A 12,167-nucleotide genomic window follows, 5' to 3' on the forward strand; every position below is an offset into this window, starting at 1 on the left:
TTGTTACACAGATGATACTCAATTATATTTATCAATAAAGCTGGATGAAGGCCAGCAGTTGTCTAAAACTCCATGTATGAGTTCCATCTAGGCTGGACTTTTGTAATTCTTTATTATCAGGCTGCACCAACAAGTGATTAAAGACTTGACAGCTGCACATGTATTGACAGGAACCAGGAAGAGAAACCATCGTAACAATAACATACACTCATGTAAGATAGTCTGAAGACACTCAAAGATAATTCAGTGTTTGATCAGTGATCAATACGTCAATATAAAGATCAGTAAGTGGTACCAGGTGGATCTTTCCATGGTGACCTCAGAGAAAATAAGATCAGCCCTCTCACCGTCATATCCAATGATGGCTCCATTATGTCAGGTTAACTGAGTTCATTTCCTGCTGCATTATCTGAAAAACGCTTTCTAAAACCAGAACCTCCAAGTTGGGTCTGAACGACCATGATAAATTGCATTATCTACTCAGTTTGAGTCACACCAACACAGAATGGACAAAGGACATTTTTCTGTTGTGTTGTTTCATGTTTTCCTCATCTAGGAAGTTTTTGCAACTAATTCAGCAAGACAAATGTCTCTCAAGTGTGTGTTCTCCTCATGTGTCTTTTCAGACATCCTTTTTCTGAAAATCTTTTGCAACAAAATGCACAGGGGAATGGTTTCTCCCCAGTGTGCGTTTTCATGTGCTTTCCCAGATTTCCCTTTTGTGAGAATCTTTTGCCACAAAGTGCACAGGGAAATGGTTTCTCCCCAGTGTGCACGTTCAGGTGCCTTTTCAGATGTCCCTGTTCTGAGAATGTTTTGCCACACACTGAGCAGCCGAATGGTTTCTCTCCAGTATGTCTTCTCATATGTCTATTCAGACAACCCCTTTCTGAAAATCTTGTGCCGCAAACTGAGCAGGGGAATGGTTTCTCTCCAGTATGGGCTCTCCTAATGTGTCTTTTCAGACAATCCCTTTCTGAAAATCTTGTGCTGCAAACTGCGCATGGGAATGGTTTCTCTCCAGTATTGGCTCTCCTAATGTGTCTTTTCACACTTGACTTTTCTGCAAATGTGGTGCCACAAACTGAGCATGGGAATGGTTTCTCTCCAGTATGTGTTCTCTTCATGTGTCTTTTTAGATATCCATTTTCTGAAAACCCTGTGCCGCAAACTGAGCAGGGGTATGGTTTTTCTCCAGTGTGTGTTTTCATGTGTACATCCAAATTCCTTCTGTAACTAAAACCTTTACTGCACTTTGAGCACCTAAAGGGACGCTCATCCTCACTGACTTCTGTCTCAGATTCAGAAGGACCAAAGGTCACGTTCCTGATGATCTCTGATTCTCTTCCAGTCTTTAGTTTTTGTTCTTTTGAGCTGCAATGACTCGCTTCCTGTCCTGGGCTCAATTTCTGAAGCATATTCCTCCTTGAGCCAAAGGGTTCCTTGTGCTCAGAAGTGGCCGTGTTATCAGGTCTGACCCAATCATCCTCACTGACTTCAGTCTCAGCTTCAGAAGAGTCTGACATCTGGTCTTCAGTCTGGGGTTGTACAAGTGGATCTGGATCTACCTTGCTGGCTGGTTCTGGTTCTGGTTCTGGTCCTCCACACTCTTCTCCATCAGCTTCTGTTTTCAGAGGATGAATTGGGTTGCTGCTCAGAGACTCTTCTTTCAAGTTCTCCTCAGTTAGACTCTGATGAAGATGTGGGAACTGAGGTTTCTCTTCGTCCCCTTCACTCTTCACAGGAACCAGAGTGAAGGGGAACGTGGTGATATCAGCCTCCTCCTGCCCTTGAAGCTGCCCTCCCTCCTCACTGGTCCACAGCTCCTCCCACTCCTCTTTAATGTGGGGGGGCTCTGGGTCCTGCAGCTCAGGGGGAACCTCTTCTTTAATCACCAGCAGCTGCTCCACATCTGCAGGACACAAACAGCAACATCAGAAATCTCTTCATTTGACTCTGAAACAGCGGAGCAACAGACAGAAACAGAAATCAACTCAATGAAAAGAGACGTCCTGCTACTGAGGACCAGTCAGCAAACTGGGAACAGAAACGCTGGCTTCAGATGCTTGGATCAACGTTGTGTCACCCAGGTCAAAGGTCATAGGTCCCCTCTGCTGAATGGTTTTGTCCATTCATGATCACATCTGCTAGTCAGAATGTTCATTTCTAGAATGAGACCCTGTAGGAGAATGAGAGTTCAGTCCCTAGAACCAGAGGGAACCTGTACTGATGCTAAACATGTCAGTCCACCCAAACACAGCAACATGCGGTCAGCCAAGGTCGAAGATTAGTTTATTAAAAATAATCAGGAAATGTCCCTTTCCTTTCCAGTAATTGAGGAAAACTCTGGCTGGGACAAAATTTGTAACGTGTAACCTATGAGATGTTTCTCCGTGTTTCTTAGTTTTGTTTTTTTCTTCCAAACAAATACAAAAAGCAGTAGAACTACGGCGGGAAGGACGCAGCCTGGAAACCAAACAGCACCATCTACTTGTTGGTCAGGAAGCAGCCAAGATGGCGCCCAGCGTGTCCCGAGCCAGGTGAGGTTTTAAGGCTCCACCAACACCGAATAGCCGTCAACTACGAAACACTTCTACGTTGTTCCACTCCTGCTCAGACGGTCTGAGCACAATGACCCGGATTACGGACACAACCAGACCGGAGACACTTGCTGGCAGGACTGCGGTCTCTCGGTTCTCCTGGTCAGTGTGGGGGGACTCACCTGCTCTGTCCAGCCTGACTCGGGGCTTCAGCACGGCATCGAGCAGCAACCTCTGCCGGTGGTTCTCCCGCTCGTACTCCGCCACGGTTTCCTCCAGCAGAGCCACGATCTGCTCCGCGGCCGCCGCCAGCCGCTCGGTGAGCAGCGCTCTCAGCACCGGGACTCCAGCCGCTGAGTCTCCTTCTCCCAGCTGCAGCAGGAAGTCTTCAGCGGCGGCGAGGATCCGCTCCTGGACCGACACCCGCAGCAGCTGCGTGGCGCACATGTTGAGGTTCTACCGGCGCCACTCAGCCTTCAGGAGACAAAGACCGAGGCCTTCCGCTTCTTTTCTTCTTCTTCTTCTTCAAAACGAGCAGAGTCCAAGCTCTGTTCTCTGTGCCACTCCAGACTCGCTAACCTGGTAGCAGCGGTAGTGATGAGTGGAGTGATCCAGGATTTCGTTTTGAAAAACGGTTATCGATGACGTATTTAGTGACGTCCAAAGCCTCGCCGACCGGCAGTGACCACGTGACTGATTCAAGACCTGGTTCTCCGGCTTGGCGTGAGATTCTAAACCACGAAAGCCTGATTTATGCTTCTGCGTCGCGTCGACGCAAACCCCAACAAAATCCTGCCTCCGTGTCGCGTAAACGCGTGGTGACGTCAACGTCGAGGACTGTAATTGGTCCGCTCAGAACGTCATTTCCGGTTCAGTCGCAGCACAACAACACCGCCATTTTCAAAGTTTCTGTGGTGAAAGCGTCAAGAAAAAATGGACCAAGCCGAAGAAAGGATTATTGGCGGCACTACAAAGACTGACAAATGGCCAACAATTGTTGTCTGTGACCGGAAGAAAACCAAGGAATCCGACAAGAGCCCCGTAAACAATACAAAGACAAAGCCACACCCCCTAGCGGCTTGGCGGTGAATTGCAGAGCAACGCGTTCCCTCGACGCAGAATAAACCAGGCTTTCCAGTCGCACCTGTTTTACGCCCCCGTGCCAGATAAGGACCCCCATCGGGCTGTGCCACTCTGGAGGGAGCGCGTCTCACAGTCAGTCAGCGGAACCATGCGGATCCGGGCCGGAGCTGTGGGAAGGAGCGCCAATTGTATCGGGTTGTTGTTTTCTGGACTGCAGCAGAACAGGAGCAGCCGGGACTGGAATGTAGAAGTAGGTTATCTTGAAGTTGACTAAGTTATGGTGAACGATATTGTGGTTCAACACTTTAATGAGCTTTAAGGCAAACATATTTCATGAGGAAACAACGCCGGAATTGGACGGATTTCAGCGGCACACAACAACGTATCCGATACACCTCATTGGAAACCTGGTGGTCTAAGACTAAGAAACACCAGTCACCATGAAGAAAGGAACTTTTAGCTGAGTACTCATGTTCTTTTCTGCAGGTTGAATGTGGCATTTGTTGGACAGAAGCGTCTCATCTCAACAAAAGCACCTCTTCAGTGCTGAGGCATGATGGGGCCAGGCATGAGAATGAAGTCCCAGATCCACAAGGATGAACTCAGGTATACAGCCACTCTCCAACAGACTCACAGTTGCTTCATTGATCATTAATTCCTCTTCATTTCTTCTCTCCTTCATCTTTAACCATCCAGCTTCCAGGAAGCAGATGCTGGATTAGGCTCTGCTGAATTTCATCCTGAAGGACTGCCAGCCCCTCAGCACTGTTGAGAGGGAAGGGTTCAGGGAACTGGTTCAGGTCCTTGAGCCTCATATGTTTGCCAACCAGAAAGGTTTGTGTGGAAATGATCTAAAGCAGTCGTTGATATCTCCAGTTTATTTCATCTCTAATTTCAATGTATTGATTTACTCTGGGTGTCATTTTCAGACCATCAAACAAACGGTGGCCAAAAAGTACCAGGAGGAACGGGAAGGAGTGAAAAAGGAAGTCCAGCTGCCATGTGGACATCTGTGGACATGGAGGCTCCCTTGGCTCTGACCTGTCACTGCATTAGTGAGAATGAATGTGTTGGGAGTGCAAGACTTTCCACAAAGTCACCCTGCTGACAGTTTGGCCCCAGTCCAAAGAGGCCTGATGGAGGACTGGGCCATCACCAACAAAGTCAAGTGTCTTGTGAGCGACGCAGCACCAAACATGACAGCATCCACTAGACAGCTCCAAATTCACCACTCAGTCTGCACTGCACATCGTCTGAATCTAGGAGTCAGAAAATCCTGTGATCAGATCCCCACTTCCATCATCAGACACAAAGCCAGGAACACTGTCACATCCTTCAGATCAGCACTACAGCCAAGGAGAAGCTGGCTCAGGTGCAGCAACAGATGGGAGGGCCAACCCTGAAACTCATCAGTGAGGTGCCAACACGCTGGAACAGCACACACAGCTGTCAGGGCTGCATGATGAGAGGGAACCAGTGTGGGAACCTCTGGCCTCTCGAAGACAGATTTGACTCCACTGACAGCTGAGGAGTTCACCACCGTAGGAGAAGCACTTCTAGTAAACAGAGGTCATTCTAGTAGCCTGGTCCCTCTGTGGTTGAGCTATAATTTTAGGAAATATGGTCATTATTCAATGGTGACATCTCTCTGCTGAATAATGTAGAACTGAACGGATCCACTGGACCTTCTTTTTACAAACAGCAGCATGCAGCAGCTGTCCTGAGTGGAAAACTGCACATTTCTGTTGGTGAGAGTTAATCAAGTGATGGACTTTGTCTCTCAACAGAAGCTGTGTGGAAAAACCCTGCAGCTACGAGCGCTTCAGATTCTGAGAGTGATTCTTCCGCCATTGGCTGGTTTAACCTGACGTCTGACCTTGGAGGTGGCCGAGAGGAGTGTGACATGGCTGCACAGGTAAATCAACTAAAGCAGTGTTAGTCTTTGGCAGCAGGCCAGGCCGACAAATGCTAATGTCTCTGACTGACTGACTGATGAAGTTGGACCATTGGTCAGCCACAATGATGCATGACCACAAATAGAGGCCTGGGTCTTGATGAAGCTCACATGACTGTCAGCATCATTTGGAGGATAGTAGCAACTCTCACCACATCACTGTAGCATCATTTCTTAGGTTCATAGCAACTCTCATTACATCACTGTCAGCATCATTTTCAGGTTTTTAGCAAGGATACTACATTACTGTCAGTATCCTTTTGAGGTTTTTAGCAACTCTCACTACATGACGGTCACCATCATTTTCAGGTTAGTAGCAACTCTCACGACATCACTGTAGCATCATTTCTTAGGTTAGTAGCAACTCTCATTACATCACTGTAGCATCATTTTTAGGTTTGTAGCAACTCTCACTATATTACTTTAGCATCATTTTGAGGATAGTAGCAACTCTCACGACATCACTGGAGCCTCATTTTTAGGTTACTAGCAACTCTCATTACATCACTGTAGCATCATTTTGAGGTTCGTAGAAACTCTCACGACATCACTGTCAGCATCATTTTAAGGTTAGTAGCAAGTCTCACTACATGACTGTCACCATTATTTTTAATTTCGTAGTAACTCTCACTACATTACTGTAGCATCATTTCTTAGGTTAGTAGCAACTCTCATTACATCAGTGGAGCCTCATTTTGAAATAAGTAGCAACTCTCATTACATTACTGTAGCATCATTTTGAGATTAGTAGCAACTTGCACCACATCACTGTAGCATCATTTTCAGGTTTTTAGCAACTCTCACTACATCACTGTCAGCATCCTTTTGAGGTTTGTAGCAACTCTCACTTCATCACTTTCAGCATCATTTTGAGGATAGTAGCAACTCTCACTACATTACTGAAGCATCATTTTGGAGGATAGTAGCAACTCTAACGACATCACTGTAAGCATCATTTTTAGGTTAGTAGCAACTTTCACAACATCACTTTAGCATCATTTTGAGATTAGTAGCAACTCTCACCACATCACTGTAGCATCATTTCTTAGGTTTGTAGCAACTCTCATTACATCACTGTAGCATCATTTTGAGGTTCGTAGAAACTCTCACGACATCACTTTCAGCATCATTTTGAGATTAGTAGCAACTCTCACCATATAACTTTAGCATCATTTTGAGGATAGTAGCAACTCTCACGACATTACTGGAGCCTCATTTTGAGGTTTTTAGCAACTATCACTACATCACTGTGGCATCATTTCTTAGGTTTGTCGCAACTCTCATTACATCACTGTAGCATCATTTTGAGGTTCAAAGAAACTCTCACGACATCACTGTCAGCATCATTTTAAGGTTAGCAGCAAGTCTCACTACATGACTGTCACCATCATTTTGAGGTTAGTAGCAACTCTCACCACATCACTGTAGAATCATTTCTTAGGTTAGTAGCAACTCTCATTACATCACTTTCGCATCATTTTGAGATTAGTAGCAACTCTCACTACATCACTGTAGAATCATTTTGAGGTTTGTAGCAACTCTCATTACATCACTGTAGCATCATTTTGAGGTTCGTAGAAACTCTCACGACATCACTTTCAGCATCATTTTGAGGTTTTTAGCAACTCTCACCACATCACTGTGGCATCATTTTAAGGTTTTAAGCAACTCTCACTGCATCACTGTAGCATCATTTTGAGATTTTTAGCAACTCTCACCACATCACTTTAGCATCATTTCTGAGATTAGAAGCAACTGTCACTACATCACTGCAGCATCATTTTGAGGTTTTTAGCAACTCTTCCTACATCACTGCAGCATCATTTTGAGGTTTTTAGCAACTCTTCCTACATCACTGTCACATCATTTTGAGATTTTTAGCAACTCTCACGACATCACTGTAGCATCATTTGGAGGATAGTAGCAACTCTCACGACATGACTGTGAGCATCATTTTTAAAGGTTTTAAGCAACTCTTACTGCATCACTGGAGCATCATTTTGAGGTTTTTAGCAACCTAATACATTACTGTAGCATCATTTTGAGGATCGTAGCAACTCTCACAACATCACTGTAGAATCATTTTGAGGTTCGTAGCAACTCTCACCACATTACTTTAGCATCATTTTGAGGTTCGTAGCAACTCTCACCACATCACTGTAGCATCATTTCTTAAGTAAGTAGCAACTCTCATTACATCACTTTGGCATGATTTTGAAATTACGATCAACTCTCACCACATCACTGTAGCATCATTTTGAGGTTCTTAACAACTCTCACTACATTACTGTCAGCATCATTTTGAGGTTTTAAGCAACTCTTACTGCATCACTGGAGCATCATTTTGAGGTCCGTAGCAACTCTCACTACATCACTGTAGCATCATTTGAGATTTTAAGCAACTCTCACTACATCACTGTAGCATCATTTTGAGATTTGAAGCAACTCTCACGACATCACTTTAGCATCATTTCTTAGATGAGTAGCAACTCTCACTGTATCACTGTAGCATCATTTTGAGGTTTTTAGCAACTCTCACTACATCACTGTAGCATCATTTTGAGGGTCGTAGCAACTCTCACTACATTACTGACAGCATCATTTTGATTTTTTTTTTCAACTCTCACCACATCACTTTAGCATCATTTTGAGTTTTTTAGCAACTCTTACCACATTACTGTCGCATCATTTGGAGGATAGTAGCAACTCTCACGACATCACTCTAGCATCATTTTGAGGTCGGTAACAACTCTCACCACATCACTGGAGCATCATTTCTTAGGTACATAGCGACTTTCACAACATCACTTTTGCATCATTTTGAGATTAGTAGCAACTCTCACCACATCACTGTAGCATCATTTCTTAGGTTTGTAGCAACTCTCATTACATCACTGTAGCATCATTTTGAGGTTCGTAGAAACTCTCACGACATCACTTTCAGCATCATTTTGAGATTAGTAGCAACTCTCACCATATAACTTTAGCATCATTTTGAGGATAGTAGCAACTCTCACGACATTACTGGAGCCTCATTTTGAGGTTTTTAGCAACTATCACTACATCACTGTGGCATCATTTCTTAGGTTTGTCGCAACTCTCATTACATCACTGTAGCATCATTTTGAGGTTCAAAGAAACTCTCACGACATCACTGTCAGCATCATTTTAAGGTTAGCAGCAAGTCTCACTACATGACTGTCACCATCATTTTGAGGTTAGTAGCAACTCTCACCACATCACTGTAGCATCATTTCTTAGGTTAGTAGCAACTCTCATTACATCACTTTAGCATCATTTTGAGATTAGTAGCAACTCTCACCCCATCACTGTGGCATCATTTCTTAGGTTAGTAACAACTCTCATTACATCACTGTCAGCATCATTTTGAGGTTTTTAGCAACTCTCACTACATGACTGTAGCATCATTTTTTAGGTTAATAGCAACTCTCACCACATCACTGTGGCATCATATTAAGGTTTTAAGAAACTCTTACTGCATCACTTTAGCATCATTTTGAGATTTGAAGCAACTCTCACCACATCACTTTACCATCATTTCTTAGATTAGTAGCAACTCTCACTACATCACTGCAGCATCATTTTGAGGTTTTTAGCAACTCTTCCTACATCACTGTAGCATCATTTTGAGGATAGTAGCAAATCTCACTTCATGACTGTCAGCATCATTTTGAGGTTCGTAGCAACTCTTACTACATCACTGGAGCATCATTTTGAGGTTCGTAGCAACTCTCACCACATTACTGTAGCATCATTTTGAGGTTCGTAGCAACTCTCACCACATCACTGTAGCATCATTTCTTAGGTTAGTAGCAACTCTCACTATATCACTTTAGCATCATTTTGAGATTTTTAGCAACTCTCACCACATCACTGTAGCATCATTTTGAGGTTTTAAGCAACTCTTACTGCATCACTGGAGCATCATTTTGAGGTTTTAAGCAACTCTCACCACATTACTGTAGCATCATTTTGAGGTTCGTAGCAACTCTCACTACATGACTGTCACCATCATTTTGAGGTTTGTAGCAACTCTCACTTCATCACTTTCAGCATCATTTTGAGGATAGTAGCAACTCTCACGAAATCACTGTAAGCATCATTTTTAGGTTAGTAGCAACTCTCACGACATCACTCTAGCATCATTTTGAGGTCGGTAACAACTCTCACCACATCACTGTAGCATCATTTCTTAGGTACATAGCAACTTTCACAACATCACTTTAGCATAATTTTGAGATTCGTAGCAACTCTCACCACATCACTCTAGCATCATTTTGAGGTCGGTAACAACTCTCACCACATCACTGTAGCATCATTTCTTAGGTACATAGCAACTGTCACAACATCACTTTAGCATCATTTTGAGATTAGTAGCAACTATCACTACATCACAGTGGCATCATTTCTTAGGTTTTTAGCAACTCTCATTACATCACTGTAGCATCATTTTGAGGTTCGAAGAAACTCTCACGACATCACTGTCAGCATCATTTTAAGGTTAGTAGCAACTCTCACGACATCACTGTAGCATCATTTCTTAGGTTAGTAGCAACTCTCATTACATCACTGTAGCATCATTTTTAGGTTTGTAGCAACTCTCACTATATTACTTTAGCATCATTTTGAGGATAGTAGCAACTCTCACGACATCACTGGAGCCTCATTTTTAGGTTAGTAGAAACTCTCACGACATCACTGTCAGCATCATTTTAAGGTTAGTAGCAAGTCTCACTACATGACTGTCACCATCATTTTTAATTTAGTAGTAACTCTCACTACATTACTGTAGCATCATTTCTTAGGTTAGTAGCAACTCTCATTACATCAGTGGAGCCTCATTTTGAAATAAGTAGCAACTCTCATTACATTACTTTCGCGTCATTTTGAGATTAGTAGCAACTTGCACCACATCACTGTAGCATCATTTTCAGGTTTTTAGCAACTCTCACTACATCACTGTCAGCATCCTTTTGAGGTTTGTAGCAACTCTCACTTCATCACTTTCAGCATCATTTTGAGGATAGTAGCAACTCTCACTACATTACTGAAGCATCATTTTGGAGGATAGTAGCAACTCTAACGACATCACTGTAAGCATCATTTTTAGGTTAGTAGCAACTCTCACGACATCACTCTAGCATCATTTTGAGGTCGGTAAAAACTCTCACTACATGACTGTCAGCATCATTTTTAAAGGTTTTAAGCAACTCTTACTGCATCACTGGAGCATCATTTTGAGGTTTTTAGAAAACCGAATACATTACTGTAGCATCATTTTGAGGATCGTAGCAACTCTCACTACATCACTGTAGCATCATTTTGAGGTTTTTAGCAACCTAATACATTACTGTAGCATCATTTTGAGGATCGTAGCAACTCTCACTACATCACTGTAGAATCATTTTGAGGTTCGTAGCAACTCTCACCACATTACTTTAGCATCATTTTGAGGTTCGTAGCAACTCTCACCACATCACTGTAGCATCATTTCTTAAGTAAGTAGCAACTCTCATTACATCACTTTGGCATGATTTTGAAATTACTATCAACTCTCACCACATCACTGTAGCATCATTTTGAGGTTCTTAACAACTCTCACTACATGACTGTCAGCATCATTTTGAGGTTTTAAGCAACTCTTACTGCATCACTGGAGCATCATTTTGAGGTCCGTAGCAACTCTCACTACATCACTGTAGCATCATTTGAGATTTTAAGCAACTCTCACTACATCACTGTAGCATCATTTGGAGGATAGTAGAAACTCTCACCATATCAGTGTCGCATCATTTTAAGATTTTAAGAAACTCTCACCACATCACTGTAGCATCATTTTGAGATATGAAGCAACTCTCACTACATCACTTTAGCATCATTTCTTCGATGAGTAGCAACTCTCACTGTATCACTGTAGCATCATTTTGAGGTTTTTAGCAACTCTCACTACATCACTGTAGCATCATTTTGAGGGTCGTAGCAACTCTCACTACATTACTGACAGCATCATTTTGATTTTTTTTTTTCAACTCTCACCACATCACTTTAGCATCATTTTGAGATTTTTAGCAACTCTTTCCACATGACTGTCGCATCATTTTGAGGTTTGGAGCAACTCTCACTACATTACTGGTGCATCATTTTGAGGTTCGTGGCAACTCTCACTACATCACTGTAGCATCATTTTGAGGATTTTAGCAACTCTCACCACATCACTTTAGCATCATTTTGAGATTTTTAGCAACACTTACAACATTACTGTAGCATTATTGAGGTTCGTAGCAAGTCTCACTTCATTACTTACAGCATCATTTTGAGATTTTTAGCAACTCTCATCACATCACTTTAGCATCATTTTGAGGATAGTAGCAACTCTCACTACATGACTGTCAGCATCATTTTAAGGTTTTAAGCAACTCTTACTACATCACTGGAGCATCATTTTGACGTTCGTAGCAACTCTCACTACATCACTGTAGCATCATTTTGAGGTTTTAGCAACCTAATACATTACTGTAGCATCATTTTGAGGTTCGTAGCAACTCTCACTATATCACTTTAGCATCATT

Source organism: Aulostomus chinensis, chromosome 1 (assembly GCF_037954235.1).
Source record: "Aulostomus chinensis isolate RoL2024-O1b breed Wild chromosome 1, RoL_Achi_v1.0, whole genome shotgun sequence".
NCBI lineage: Eukaryota > Metazoa > Chordata > Actinopteri > Syngnathiformes > Aulostomidae > Aulostomus > Aulostomus chinensis.